The following is a 14,364-nucleotide window of genomic DNA, read 5'->3' on the forward strand; positions in this document are numbered from 1 at the left end:
GAATCTAAGAAAGGTATGCATTTACTTTTGGGGAAAACAGCATCAAACTGAAAAACAAACAAAAGATCTATGGAACAAATTTCCATAGAGTTTAACAGGGAAGGGGAGGAAGCCTCCAAACCTTGTGTCAATCATGACTCTTATCTGAAGTACTATCCAGATTATGAAGCTTCTTCCCTACTGCCACAGTTTTCTAGAAGGCTTTTCTTCATGTCCTAGGGCTAGAATTACCCCAGGAGTCAACCTTAGACTCAGGTTTCTGTGGGCATATTGTGCTTCCTTCTTTCTTTTAAGAAACACCCATGATTTCTTAAAAAATTACACCTAGGATAATAAGCCCACCAGTTGTACCTAGTAACAAACCACTGCTCAGTTTCTCGGCGTTGTAAATTAGCTGGATTCTATACGTAAAGATTGTTACATGGAGAGATTCAAAGACAGGCTTAAACCACACAGGTTAAAATATCTCCAATGTGGAAAATAAAATAAAATAATAAAATAAAATCTCCAGTATGTATTTCAATGGATTTCTCTACTGGATCCCATTGAACCTTTCTCATTAATATCCCACAATAGGTATGCCGTGGAGAATCTAAACTTGTATTTGCTCAAGAGTGATTCTGAAAGGTTGAGTGTGGAGTAAATATTCCCTTTTGAGGTAGTGAGAGTCACAGTTCAAAGGGGAAGGCGATTGAAAGGAGGATTACTAGAGTTTGAGGATAGTAAGGTGAGGGGATAAAAGGGAGTCGTTGAAAAGGCTCTGCTAGTGAGCATGGTTTCATGAAACCAAGAGAAAAAGGAGGTTAAATGGATTAAGGTGCAGTTCACAGGTTTGATCACACCCCACTGTGAAGCCAGGTATTTCTAACATATAATTACTCTTGAATTCTCTTTTCTGAGAGCCACAGCTTCAGAATGCATGCAAGTGGAAAAGCCATCAATGGGCTGCAACCAGATCAGTGGGAACTTAAGTCACTACTGGCTGTTTAAATAACTGCTACTCAGCCCCAGGAATCCAACGGTTTCCAGGAGACTCTGTGCTCTCTGGCCCTGTGAAATGGGCTTTTTCCAGCCTAAAGAGCAAAGGTCAACCAGCCCTCTGAGTTTGACCACCCACCCCAGGATTTCACCTCTCTTTCCCCTCTGCCTTCAATCCCAAGTACAGGAGGCAGGAAACCCCCCGGATCCTTTCCACGTGGAGGCCTCCGTGCCTTCTGTTGGTGCTGAATGGGAAACGGAGCAGTGCTTGTGAGCCATTTGCCAATCTTGGCCAATGGAAGATTGCATAAACCAAGTGTCTCCTGGATTAAGGCAGCCTCAACAAATATAGAATAGGACTGAAAACCTATAACCCAGCAGCTTTTCACAGACAGCTTCCACAGAGATTCCGTTTCATCAATCATAAGATGTTTCAGCCACTGAGTGAGGTGCAAGGTGTATAAAGAAAAATAAAGCACAGAACCTGCATTCAAAGGGCTCAGTGTGGTTGAGGAACAGAAGAGGAGAACCAGCAGCATATGATGGGGCTGGGGTCCTGGATGAGGGGTTTGCAGGTTCAATTTCCTGCTCCACCATTTGTTTGCTATAGAACCTTCGTCAAGTTCCTTAATCGTTTGGATCCTCAATTTCCTAACCTGTTAAATGGAGATAACAACCCCCCGCCCCAATATTTTAAGAACTAAATAGAACAAAATAAAGGGCTTGGCACAGTGCCTGGTACATCAAAAGCATTTGACAAATGTCAGCTACTACTTTAACGATGATTCAAGATGGGGGTTGATAGGTACTGACTGAGACTCACAAAGACATGTTAGTCAAATGTGCTATGATGCCCGACACCAAAGTCATCTATGTTAAAGCCATGGGTTATTGTCATCACTCAGACTCATCCCCCACACTCTGATGTTACTTATGTGTATGTTCCCACCCCTGCCAATGGTTGACATTCCATAAGGCCAATGAAGCAGAGAGTAAGTAGAGCATCCACCTGTCCTGCCCCTCTCCTGGATGGAAGCAGCTCCTGGGTGCCTCATGGTGAGCGGTGTGAGTTCGGGAGACATGGTAGTCACGGGGGGAGGTCCAGCATGTGAGCAGAACAAGCATCCTCACCTTGCCTTAATTTCAATCTTATTCTAATCTGTAAACTGGATTTCTATTAAAAGGAAAACAAATAAATATGCTACTATCTAAGAAATAAGTATTTTCATTTTAACAGTTACCTTCTTTGTATACATTCTGTTTTAAGTTAAAGTAATAACAACTTGTTTTGGGTTTATATTGGTCAGAAAACTTCTCCCCACACTCTTAAAATAACACTAAGTAGCCATTGCTTCTTTTACCTACAACCTGCCCACGTTGACAAGCCCCAAATACATCTAAATTTATCAAGTGTATTTATTTTTGAAAACTTTGAAGACTTCCATAGATAATAGAACAATGCAGGAAATATAGTACTAAGACATCAGTGGTCAATTAGGGCATATTTTATTAGTTGTTCACAGGGGGCCTGATGCTTATATTAGATACAAATTTGGCAAAGATGCATTGCAAAAGAAGCTGCTTAGTTCAATCCAGATAACAGATTCCACCAGGAATCAATTACTATAAAGGATAATTTTCCTCTGAAAACTTCAGATGTGTAGGGGAGGGTTTCTTTTTTTTTTCTCTTTTTAAATTCAGGTCTAGATATATAATTAAAATTATAACTGTCTTAACAATAATGGGAATGCTTTTCTTTAAGGCTTCAAAGCATTTGCTGGAAATCGATTATATGATTTAACAATTGCTTCAGACATTCAACTAAAATGTATTCCTTGAAAAGGAGCCCCATGTCCGGACCATAACCTTTAAGAGATGAGAGAAATAATCTGAACCTGTAACAGCACCGACCGCTGTGCTCAAAAGTATAAATATTCCTGTCTTTGACTGGCATTTAGCATTATAAAAGAAGAATGATGTCCTCTATTACAGCGAGGAAAGAATCATCAATTCAGTTTGCATGAAGATTTTCTAGGTCCTTGCGTCAATCATTTCATAAAATTATTGATTAAAGGAAATAGAAAAGTAGTGAAATGGCATAAATAATAGAAAAACACTGAAAACCTGCACACACTCAGTGTTTTGAACTTACGATGCAGATCTCAATTCAAATTTAACCTTCAAACACAAATGTCAGGGAATGTGCCATCATTTCACTGAGGATCCAAGGTCAATCAACTCCTTCTGTCTACTTAGCACACAATTAGACATCCATTATAGAAAATACGAGAACCTAGGATTCAGATACTGGTTTCTCTTTATTTGAATGTAAAATTCTCTTTATTTGAATGTTAAATGTTATTTGAATATTAAAAAGAGAACATATTATAAGTGTGCAACCTGAAGAAGCATCATATTAAAAAGTGAACAAAGTGGGTATATCTGATATAGGACATTATCAGCACCTCTGTCTGACGCCTCTGAGTCAGTAATTTCCCCTCCTTCTTCAGAGGTAATAGGGACGGGTTTCTAACCCCTTAAATTGATTTGGCCTCTCTGTGAACTTTATATAAACTGAATCATAAAAAATAAATAAATAAATAAATAAATAAATAAATAAATAAATACACTGAATCATGCAGTATAGATGACTGTGTGCCTGGCTTCTACTGCTTAGCAGTATAGCCTACAAAAAACATACATATATATGTGTATACTTTATTTTCATTGCTGAAAACTAATCAACTTTATAAATGAAAAAATTTTAATCATCTTACTATTGATGGGCATTTGGCAGCAAAATTACTTGTGTAAATATCCTCAAGCTATAGCTATAGCTTGAGGATATTTACACAAGTAACTTTGCTGTGGATATTCTCGTACATATTTTTGACACAAATGTGAAAGCATTTCTGTAGAAGACATTCCAAAAGTGTTGGTTCACAGACTATGAACATATTTAACATTCATAAATGATGATACTTGATGTGAAATGATGAAAAAAGTCTTCCCAAGCAGGTGTGTCAGATTACATTCCCATGGGCAATAACCAGAATTCTTACTGCTCCACCTGTCTCCAACACTTGGTAAGATAAACCTTGTTTAATGTCTAGACATTCTGGTGGGAACGTAGACATAAAATCACAGAGGGTTCAGAGGGGCTGGAAGAGGTTCACTGGCCATGTTAGGGCCCACTGATGGAACTGAGGTCTGTATGCCTGTTATATGATGCATGGGTGTGCATGACTCTTCCCAGGTTCCCAGACATATAGTGCTGCTGACAGGACCAAGCAGGATGGTAGCTGAATCCCCAGGACAGAGAGCTGTTTCCAGGTCCGCAGCTGGGATCACTGTTGGTGAGTCAGCTGCAGAGGTGCAAGCCTGCCTTCTTAAAACAGCTCTCTTCGGTGTTAAACTGCACCATGGTTTCACAGTCTCCTACCTGGATCCCACTGCTCCCACGAAAGCACTTTTTTTTTCTGTGGACGGATGTCAAATTACTTTTGTTGAGGAGGATAAGCATGGGAGACATCTTGACCAGCTTGCTTACATCACCCTGGATCTAGTCCCAGCTGTTAATGCAATCATCATGGTAGTTCTAAATTTTTACTTTATTTTTAGTATATAGAAATTAAATACGTTTTTGCATATTGACTTGCACCTGACAGTATGTTAAACTTATGTATTAATTCTAATAATTTATCTATAGATTCTTTGGGATTTTTTGCACATGCAATCATGTATCTGTAAAATAATAATACCTCCCATCTCACTTAATGGAAACTATAGTTGCTTAAGCCCAGAACTTTGGAGTCTTTCCTGACTCTTCTTTTCTATATATTCCATTTTCAATTTGTTTTAAAAATTCTGCTGCTTCTTCCCTTGAAAATAGCTCCAAAACATATCCCTTTTTCATCACTCTACAAGTCACCATTATCTCTCACTGGGATTATTGTAATAACCCCCAACTCGTCTTTCTGCTTCCACGTGTGACTCCTTTTCAACCAGTGTGCAACACAGCTACCAGGGAGATCCTGTAAAAATATGTGAAGTCATGTCACTCACAGTTCAACACTTGCCACATCTCCATCCCACTCAGGGGAAAAGCCAAAGCTGTTAGAATGGCCCATATGGTCCGCCTTGCTCTGGGTCCTCATTACTTCTCTCCATCTCTTACTATTTTCTGCTGTGCTTACTGCCCAGGCTTCCTGAATTCTCTATTTCTTGAGCAAGCAAGAAATCCTCCTGCCACAGGTCATTTGTATTACTGTTTCCTCTGCTGGGAACATTCCCTCATTTCCTCTTAATATTTTCTCAGCAGGAATTACCCTGACCTATTTATGATGTAAACTGTTCTTGCAGGCCAGCACTCCCTATCCTCCTGACTTTAATTTTTTTCATAATGTTTACCACTTGTTAACATACTTAATGTCTTATTTATTTTGTTCATTACTGTCTCCACTAAAAAACAAATCTCTTAAAGATCATGATTTTTGTCTCTTTTTTTTTCTCTACTGTATCTTCAGTGTCTAGTACAGTTCTGGAAACATATCTGGCACTCTCTATTTGTTTAAACAATTAATTACATCCATTTATAAAAATGTTGTAAAATTTCAACTATTCCAAAGAGATTCCCAACAGTGTTGGGAAGTTGTATGGCTTTTCTCATCTACCATTGGGAGCTTCATAACATAAACATTGACTTTCTTTTATATTTTTCCTGTATCTTTCTTCACTCTTCAAAATATATTGCCAAAGAACACGTGTCTTTTCTTTAACTTAACTGCTGGGTTTTTAAAAGAAAAACACTATGTATTGAGTCAAATGTGAATAAGGAAATTATAAAACAATAGTAAGCATCAGACCTTAATTGATTTGTGTAGAACTAGTCTTCTAAATACGAAGAGGAAGGTAAATAAATAGCACTACCTAACATTTGATGTGCTGTACACAAACTCAACATATTGGGCAAACAGGTTAGAGGCCATACAGCAATATAATTTTTCTTGGTTCTCTTCTTTATTTCAATAGATTTGTAGAATAATAAAATTTGTGATTCAAAACTGTAATGATGTTCAGTGGTAGCTCAAACAGTGTGGATATCAAGTGTTGATTAGTTTAGAGTCATCCATGATCTTGGAAGGTTTTACAGATGTTAGGAAAGCTTTATCTCTCTTATGTTATCAACCAAACTTCCTTAGATTAGTATTTTGACCTTTTCAAGTCTGATAAACTCTTGGGGTGGGGAGGGGAAGGCTAGCATTTCTGCTTCTTTTGAGGTGATAATTTGTTGTACTTTATAATTTCCAAAGAATCTTTTTGTGCATTAGCTCCTTTAATCCACAAATCACTCTGAGATTGGCATGTATGTCCCAATTCTACTGATAGGAAAAACGAGGTTGAAGAAGTTAATTGTGCTTTTGGAGGACAGGAAAAGATACAAAAGTCGTCAGTTCAAAATAGACCTTCTGACAACAAACATGGCCACAGATCTTTTCACTCTGTCCCATATTATAGTCATAATGCTAGGAGGGTTGTAAACTAAAATAATGTGATGTAAGAAATTCTCTCAAGTTCTTAGGACTAAAAATTCCCCATTGGTAACAGTGACATTTTGATGCTTAAAAAAATAGCTATTGAATGAAAGAATAAATGGAGCATTACTATTTCCCCATCATACCTTGATATCTCCCTTCTGCTCTTGTAATCTTGGTAACTTTGAAAATTGCTATATTTTTTAAAAGGCAATGTCAGTTTTGAATTTTAAAAAGTTAATTATTTTATTACCACATTAATTTTAGGATCCAAAAACTAATAAAGAAGGCTATTTATTTATGTCTTGCTTTTCTAATTGAATAAATTGCTGTCTACCATGACAATGGACAAATAATATCAACCAGGGAGTCCCTCCTGATGAAGGTGAGCCTCTTATCCTCTGTGTAAGTGACTGAGAAGAGCTCACTTCGTTCCTCACTGTTTCCCTGGGCACTTTACAGCAACCATCTGTGCAGGTGGTGGAAGACATCATTATTTCAAAGGACACATTAGAAATATCTGTGAGTAAAAGTAAAATGTCCAGGGAACTAAGTTGGCTGAAATCTCTGTACTTTCATAAAAGCCTACAGAGAACTTAAAAAACTGCTAAAAGGCAGTTTGAATCCCACATTAATGAACTGGGGAGCTTGAGTAACATATTTGCTGACTGGATAAGCAAATTAAGCCATCTAAAAGAGAAATCATAACCAACATAAACCTACATTTGATTCAATTTTCTACATATTTTACATAAAAGTTGTCTTTTTTTTTTTCAGTCAAATTTATCTGGGAAATTTCTGGATTTGCCAAATCTTAGAAGTCATTGCATTGACAACACTTGCTTCAAGGACTCTTTAACTAGTATTTCATAGAACTAAATATATGTATCTTATTGATTGAAATCACTGAATTTCTTCTTTACACCTCTAGATTACTGCCCAAAACAATAATTACTAAATTAAATAAGAAACATATAAGACTTGCAGTAATTGGTAAAACAAGTTGACACTCTACAAAATGTGATTTGTTGTAGAAGAGACTATAGTATGTTTTCTTCTCCATTTAAGAAATCAGAACTATAAACAGAAAATCAATAGTATAATAGCATGTGTAAAGGAGTAAGGGTTCCTAGGTGGGAGCCAGTTTGGAGAGTTAGTTCAAAGAACTAAACAATGGGGGATCCCTGGGTGGCTCAGCGGTTGAGCATCTGCCTTCAGCCCAGGGCATGATCCTGGAGTCCTGGGATCGAGTCCCACGTCGGGTTCCCTGCACGGAGCCTGCTTCTCCCTCTGACTGTGTCTCTGCCTCTCTCTCTCTCTCTGTGTCTCTCATGAATAAATAAATAAAATCTTAAAAAAAGAAAGAACTAAACAATGCAAGTGTGACTGAAACACGAGGGCATGGAAGAGAGTGAAGTTAGATGAGGTTGCAAAGGTGAGCTGGGGCCAGAGCAGGCATAGTCTTGAGAGGAAGTCATGATAATGATTTTTGCTTTCTCCTAAGAGCACTATGAAACCAAAAAAGGATTTTAAATCATGCAGTGGCATGATGAGAACTGCATTTAAAAAAAAAAGATTTTATTTATTTATTCATGAAAGACAGAGAGAGAGAGAAAGGCAGAGGGAGAAGCAGGATCCATCCTGGGACCCCAGGGTCATGCCCTGGGCTGAAGGCAGACACTCAACCACTGAGTTACCTGGGTGCCCTAAGAACTGCATTTGTAAAAGGAGTATTACCTTCCTTCTAGACTCTGTCCCAGGCACACATAGCGTGGTGCATCTGAATACAGCCACTGGCTGGTATAGGATACTCACGGAAGTCCAAGACCATTCCTCATGATTATTAGGTATAAGAAGAACTTCCTGATTTAGATTCACACCCATGGTCCATGCTGTGCTCAGTTGCTTTGTAAAAGGCAAGAGAAGAGTATCTTGTGATATGTCACAACATGTGCACTTTGCCACCTGGAGCTGGCACATGGCAGGTAGTGGGAGGAATGTTGACTGCCAGCAGGCCACAGGTGCAAAGGGAACGGCTCAGCCTCTCCCCCTGGGCCCTTGGTTAAAAAGCTTAAACACCTGCCAAATCTGTAGCTTTAACTATCCTTGCTGAGCAGCCCTTTCGCCCACCTGACAGAACAATAAATAAACAGATTCAATCAGTCAAAACTTGCCTATAAACAGTCCCATGAAATGCACCATGTCCTTAGAAAGAATACATTAACCTTTTAAAATGCAGTACCAACAGCTCAACACAAAGCCCGGTGCAATTATCCTTTGAAAAAAATGGTAATAAGGAGAGATGGCAGGGATTGTTTCATATTAGGATACTAGAGTCTTCACAGGCAAGAGGAGAGAGTATAACAGATGTTTTGTACATTATGCTTAGAACTTGATATAATTTACTTATTAGGCTAAATTGGATGGGCAAATCACAACCTGCAAGCTAAGTCTAGTCAACCGCTTATTTTTTGAGTCAACTTTCATTGGAACACAGCCTCGACCATTTGTTTATGTGTGGTTTATGGCTGTTGTCATGCTGTAACATCAGACTTAAGTAAATGCAACAGACTGTACAGCCAACAAAGTCTAAAATACTTACTACCTGGCCCTATATAGAGAAATGTGTCAACTCTGGTCTGTCTCTAAACAGTACTGAAAAGAGTAGCAGACTTCTTTTAGGCAACTTTTACACCAAGTTCTCGATGTCCATGCATATAGTTACTACTCATGTGGATATCTTTCAATCCAAATTCTATTTGGTGCTAGTAAGAGATAGGAATGGGCTTATTAATTCTTCTGCAAGTCCAAAAATTAGGCTAAATGTTGCTCTCATGGTAGGTATTTTTGTGTGTCTGAATAGCTCAGTTTTACATAAAAAAAAACAAATTATTAAATCAAGTCCTCTTGGAAATAATAATTGTCTGAAGAGAAAATTGATTTTTAAAAATTCACAAGCTTCTTTAAACTAACACTTGATAAAGTGAAGCTCATAATTCTTCAAGCTCCATCCAACCACCCTTGGGTTGATCAAATTCATATCCCTCTAATAGAAAATACACTAAATAGTAAGATGCTGTAGTGGACTGTGCTATATCAAATGACTTTTAACATCTGTTTATCATGAAAAACTCAGTTGTAATCATCCTACTGCTCTAAGCAATGTGCAATTCCATTCCTGTTCAATTGACTTGTATAAAAACAGCTATACAGGTTGTTACTTACTCAGAAACTGACACTCAACTGCTTGATTTACCTTCTGGCTCATCAACTCTGAACATTCTCCCCCCACCCTGTTTTAAGTTTTTATTTAAATTCTAGTTAATTAACATGTAGCATGATTATTGGTTTCAAGAGTAGAATTTAGTGATTCATCACTTACATGTAACATGCGGTGCTCATCACAAGTGCCCTCCTTAATACCCAACACCCATTTAGCCCATCCCCCACCCACCTCCCTCCAGCAACTTTCAGGTTGTTCTCTATAGTTAAGGATCTTTTATGGTTTGCCTCCCCTTTCTATTTCTCTTCCCTTCTCCTTAGTTCATCTGTTTTGTTTCTTAAATTCCACATGATTGAGATCATATGGTATTTGTCTTTCTCTGATTGACTTATTTTGCTTAGCATAATACACTTTGTGTGTGTGCCCTTTGAACCACTATTTTTGTATCCTTTAGGTATACAACTAGTAGTGCAATTATTGGGTCATAGGGTAGTTCTATTTTTCATTTTGTAAAGGACCTCCATACTGTTTTCCAGAGTGGCTGCACCAGTTTGCATTCCCACCAACAGTGTTAAGAGGGTTACCCTTTCTTTACATCCTTGCCAGCACCTATTGTTTCCTCTGTTGTTCATTTTAGCCATTCTAATGGTGTGAGGTTGTATCTTATCATAGTTTTGATTTGTATTTCCCCAATGATGAGTGATGTTGAGCATCTTTTCATGTGTTTGTTAGCCATCTGTATATCTTCTTTAGAAAAAATGTCTATTCAGGGGCATCTGAGTGGCTCAGTTGGTTAAGCATCTGCCTTTGGCTCAGGTCATGATCCTAGAGTACTGGACCAAGTAAGTCCCACATTGGGCTCCCTGCCCAGCAGGGAGTCTGCTTCTCCCTCTGTCCCTCACCCCACTCATGCACGCTCTCTCTCTCAAATAAATAAATAAATAAATAAATAAATAAATAAATCTTTTAAAAAAGAAAAATGTCTACTCATGTCTTCTGCCCATTTATTAACAGATTAATTGTTCTGGGTGTTGAGTTTCATCAAGATAGTATGGTCCTGGCACAAAAACAGACAAATAGATCAATGGAACAGAATAGAACACCCAGAAATGTACCCACAACTATATGGCCAACTGATTTTCAACAAAGCAGGGAAGAATATCCAGGGAAAAGACAGTCTTTTCAACAAATGGTGTTGGGAAAAACTGAATAGCAACATGCAGAAGAGTGAAACTAGATCACTTTCTTCTACTATACATAAACGTACAATCAAAATGGATGAGAAGCCTAAATGTGAGACAGGAAACTATCAAAATCCTAGAGGAGAACATAGGCAGTGACCTCTTTGACATCAGTCATAGCAACTTCTTATTAGACATTTCTCCAGAGGCTACAGAAACAAAAGTAATGAACTATCGGGATTTCACGAAGATAAACAGCTTCTGCATAGTAAAGGAAACAATCAACAAAACTAAAACAACCTACTGAATGGGAGAAGATATTTGCAAATGACATATCTGATAAAGGCTTAGTAGCCAAAATATATAAAGAACTTAATAACTCAAAACCCAGTGAACTTCCTGAACCAAGTTAAATTAAATGTCTTCAGTATGGTGCATGTTAAGTTGGTAAAAATTTGATTTGTTTTCTAACGTTATCTATCTCATTAGTCTGAGAGCAGTAGAATTTAAGACTGGCAGGTGCCTTATAGTTTTGTGACAATTGTCCTATACCTAGTATTTAACAGAACTCATGAGAGAATGCAGGATTCCTATTTTTGACTAAAACACAAGCAAACATTAAAAAGCCTGGCAAGACCAAGATGGAGCATAACAGGCATAACTCTCACTTACTCTTGGTGGAAGTATAAATTGGCACACCATTTTGAACAATTTGGCATTATCATGTAAATTGAATGTGTACATATTCTATGACTCACCAAGTTTACCTTTAGGTAAATAAGAAGAAAACCTTGCGCTTCAACACTAAGAGTCATAATCTAAAATGTTCACAGCAACATTATTTATAATAGAGAAAAAAGGAAATAACTCAAATGTTTTTCAACAGGATCAAATGGATAATAAATACATTGTAATACTTTCATGCGATGGAGTACTCTCCAGCATAGAAACTGGATAAACTAGAACTATAGTCTGGAAAAGCCTCAAAAACAAAATGTTGATTGAAAAACGCAAATCCCAGAGGAATATACAAAGTTTGATAGTTGATCTTATGTATTAACTTTTTGCAAAGAATTCAGGCATTCCAAATTCTGGTCCAGTTCTCCTTGCACTATGCCACATGTAGCAGTATATCCTGCCTATAATTTTGTTTGACACCAATATCCTCAAGTCTTGCTTATTAAGAAGTTAGATTTCTCAAACTTTGTAATTTTACAAAAGAATTTAACTCCAATTCTGGCAGGTGGCCACCCCAGGAAAATATATGTCTACATTGGATTAGCCCCTTAAAAACAAGGAGACCCACTTTCACCCTTGTTTCTCAACAGGTTAGAATGGGAGGCAAGAATCACTGAATGACTTTAAGGGCATTTACTTTGTTTCTTCAGTGATCAGTTGGGCTAACTATATGCCAGGCATATTAATTGTTAGGAGTTAACTAACAAAGAGTCCATCCAATGTCAAGCTGCAGTTATTGAGAAGAATGCCCCATAGCAGCTCCACACTTTTATAGGTGATTCTTAACCTGGGATCCCTGGGATCTGTGGATGGTGAACAGAATGGCTTCTGGTAGAAATAGCTTCAATCATTTGTAAAAAAAATTAAGTTTTGCAAATGTTTATTTTGGGGAGGATGAGGGTATGGTTTATCTGATGCTCAGATGTAATACTGATCACATTAGGATTCTGATATGATTTGTGATTAGAGAAAAAAAAAGCTTGACTTTTGGATTAAAATAGAAAGAGACTGAACTTTCATCTCAGCCATTTATTACCTGTATGAATTTTTTTTGAAATTGATGACTCTGTGGGGCTTTGATTTCTTCTCCATAAAATAGAGATTTTATTTTAGTAAAATAAAAACAATTACTATATTGCTAGATATAGATATAGATATAGTAATATATATAGCTATATAGTATATATATATGTATTATGTATCATGATATATATGTAATTTCTATTAGATGCACTGTGATCTTATTTAGTAAGGTGAAAATTAACAAAATGATAGCCTAAGAAACCTAAAGGCCTATTGTAACTTAAAGCCAATATTTCCATTGCTCACTATATCCTTCAAGAATGAGATATTGCTCTTTTTCATGGCACCTCTGAGGCGGTAGGCTGCTTCAGGATGAAGCTGAACATCTCTTTCCCAGCCACTGGCTGCCAGAAACCCATTGAAATGGATGATGAGCTCAAACTTCATAACTTTTATGAGAAACGTTTGGCCACAGAAGCTGCTGCTGATGCTCTGGGCGAGGAACAGAAGGGTTACGTGGTCCGAACCAGTGGTGGCAATTACAAACAAGGCTTCCCCATGAAGCAGGTTGTCTTGACCCATGGCTGTGCCCACCTGCTGCTAAGTAAGGGGCATTCCTGCTATCAAGGAGGAGGACTGGAGAGAGGAAGCACAAATCTGTTGGGGGTTGCATTGTGGATACCAATCACAGTGTTCTCAATTTGGTTATTGTGAAAAAAAAGGGGGAGAAAGATATTCCTGGACCCATTGATATCTCTGTGCCTCATCGCCTGGGGCCCAAAGGAATCAGCAGAATCTGCAAATTTTTTAGTCTGTCAAAAGAAGATGATGTCCACCAGTTATGTGGTTAGAAAGCCCCTAAACAGAGGTAAGTATCCTACAACCAAAGCACCCAGGATTCAGTGTCTTGTTACAACATGTGTCCTCCAGCACAAATGTCGGGTGTATTGCTTTGAAGAAACATTGCATTGAGAAAAATAAGGAAGAGGCTGCAAAATATGCTGAACTTTTGGCCAAGAGAATGAAGGAGGCAAAAGAAAAACACCAGGAACATATTGTCAAGAGACGGAGGCTGTCCTTTCTGAGAGCTTCTATCTCTAAGTCTAGTCCAGTCAAAATGAGATTTTCTAAGAGAGACAAATAAGATCAGACCCACACATACACACACACAAAAGAATGAGATATTATTTTTCACTCATTAAATTGACAAAAACATTGGAAACAGCCAGTACGAACAATGGTGAAGGGGAGTATGGATTGCTACAAATTTCTCAGAATGCAGGAATGCTGCATCCACATCCAAAACCAAAATCACTGTGTTTAAGGGGATGTAGAAAAGGGTATGTATGAAGTTATTCTGTGGTGGCAAAAAATGAAAGTAACTTGAATGTACATTAGTAGTAGATGGTACGTATCCATATTATGTAATATTCCACAACTATTCATGAGTATAGTGACACTATACTACTTACTGGACCATGATATTGTTTAACGATAAAAGTAAACTGCAGACTTCTGTAATCTGTTTAGCTAGATCTCATGACTGCTTTCAAACACACAAACACAGAAAAAAAACCTGTTTGCATATGATTGAACAAACAAGAACTGTCTGTAAATTGACACAATTAATGTTAGGTAGTAGCTCAAATAACAAGGAGAGTTGAGAGTATTAAATTCTCATTTATAT

At 37.7% G+C, this 14,364-nt stretch overlaps 1 pseudogene; it reads left to right on the top strand.

The window, feature by feature from the left end:
• The first annotated feature begins 13,049 nt into the window (after positions 1–13,049).
• LOC129514510 (40S ribosomal protein S6-like) lies at positions 13,050–13,821 on the top strand (annotated as a pseudogene).
• Positions 13,822–14,364: the final 543 nt, after the last annotated feature.

The sequence above is a fragment of the Nyctereutes procyonoides genome, unplaced genomic scaffold (assembly GCF_905146905.1).
Source record: "Nyctereutes procyonoides isolate TBG_1078 unplaced genomic scaffold, NYPRO_anot_genome, whole genome shotgun sequence".
Lineage (NCBI taxonomy): Eukaryota > Metazoa > Chordata > Mammalia > Carnivora > Canidae > Nyctereutes > Nyctereutes procyonoides.